Raw genomic sequence first — 1964 nt, 5'->3', positions numbered from 1 at the left:
CACCTGAGGCCAGTCTCCAAGGTTGAGCTGTGTGGGTATAGGTCCTTGCCTCACTCCCTCCCTCCGCCCATCATCCCTTATCTGTCTAATGTCAGCCCTTGTACCCTGTGGCCTTGGCACCCTCGACAACCCTGACATCTGATTGAGAGCAGGGGATCCCTCTTAGCTGTGTGCAACCTCAAACCTGCCATCAGGGGGCGTGAAGACACAGTATTCCCTGCAGCCTTGGGAAGACAGTGGTTTCAGATTTCTAACCAGGGATGTCTGTATTTTTCTAGTTCCTGGGGCTTATAGCGATATGAAGAGGGATTCTAAAGACATTTACTACATGTTTTTCCTGGAATTTCCCTAGAATTAGAGCATGTCCAGTCTGGCCGTGGCTGGAACCCCAGCTCAGTAGCCAGAGGAACCCTAGGGAAATGGTTTGAAGACTTCGGACTTCTTGAAATGCAATGGGACCGTCAGAGTTCACTTGTCCAACCTTGCATTGGCTCTGGGGGACAGGAGTCTGGAGGAGCAGGGGCAAAGATGTTGTCCTATAACCACCACTCCTACTGCCGTTCTATTGCAGGGAGTTATATTAGGGTTTGCAAAGGGGGACACTTTCAAGAGGAGCACAGCGTCAAGGTCAAGAAGGTGACAGTTCTGTCTTACTCTACATCTCGCCAAACTCCCAGGGGGCAGAGGCCTCTAAAATGGAGGGTGGAGTTGACCCAGGGAAGGGCATACAGTTCTCACTGCCACACCCCTGCTCCCAGGTGCCAGATGACCTGTCCTGAGACCCACACCCCTCTGTTGCCTAGAGGACTGATATCCCATCTACCTCTCCCCTAGGCTCTGGTCCAAGTCTGTTGGCCTTTAGAGGTAGAACTGGGTTCGGGATAGGGAACTGGTAGCCTCTCTCCAACCTCCATCTCTGTCATAGAGTGGTTTCCTGTCAGCTCCCAGGTACCAGGATGGCTCTGTCCATCCTCACCCTCCCAGGCTGTTACGCTGCCGTCAGCATCTGATGGCCCACCCCCTGCTCCAGGGAGGGGCCGCCCTCCAGGTCTGGTGCAGGGAGCAAGATGAGCTTGAGCATGTCTGCACAGATGTGTGCTGCTGTGAGCACCAGCTCTGGAATCTGGACTTCTGGGTGTGGGTATGGAAAGTGCTTGTGGGTCAGAGTGCAAAGAGGGGTGTGTGTGTGTGTGCACTTGCATGCAGAGGTCTGAGGTTATCTGTGGCAGCTGTGAGCCTGTGGCACCCAGATGTCTTTCCGTGTGTATGTACCTGTCCATATATGTGTGTGTGTGCCTAAGTGTGTTTTGGAAAGGCTTCATTCATCCACACACTGAGTGCCTTTTATGTACCTGGCATGCTGCAAGTGCTAGGCACATGATCATGAGCAAAACAGGCCAATCACCTTGCCCTCTTGGAGCTGCTGTTCCACGGGAGGGAGGTGGTAACCAACAGACCTTATATAAATTGTATTCCAGGACTCAGGAGGCAGAAGTTCCAGACCAGCCAGGGCTACACAGGAAGACCCTATCTAAAAACAAAAATTGAGTTATGCTAGATATATAAGATAGGAAAGTAGAGCCAGGTAAGAGGGACCCAGAATGTTGAAAGGTTTCAGTTTACATGTATGACTGTGTTTGAATATGCATCTGAATGTATTTGTGGTGTGTGTGTGTGTGTGTGTGTGTGTGTGTGTGTGTGTGTGTACGTGTATATGCATATTAGCCAACTACCCCTAGGAATCCCATCCAGGTGCTCAGCCAATCCAGCATGCCTCACTCAGCTCCCCTTTCTCAGGGAGCTGCCAGCCCCTCCCATCTCTCCCTAATGTGAGCCTCTCCCATTGCCCAGCCAGCTGGCTCCCCAAACCGGTGAGACAGAGTCCCAGCCAGTCTCCGCGTGGGCCCTCCAGCCCACTCTCCCAGCCCCACCCAGTCCAGATGTTCTCACCTCTCCTCACCCTT

This window comes from Peromyscus eremicus, chromosome 8a (assembly GCF_949786415.1).
Source record: "Peromyscus eremicus chromosome 8a, PerEre_H2_v1, whole genome shotgun sequence".
In the NCBI taxonomy this organism is placed as follows: domain Eukaryota; kingdom Metazoa; phylum Chordata; class Mammalia; order Rodentia; family Cricetidae; genus Peromyscus; species Peromyscus eremicus.
The sequence above is the reverse complement of the archived record's forward strand: the minus strand, read 5'-3'. Positions refer to the sequence as shown.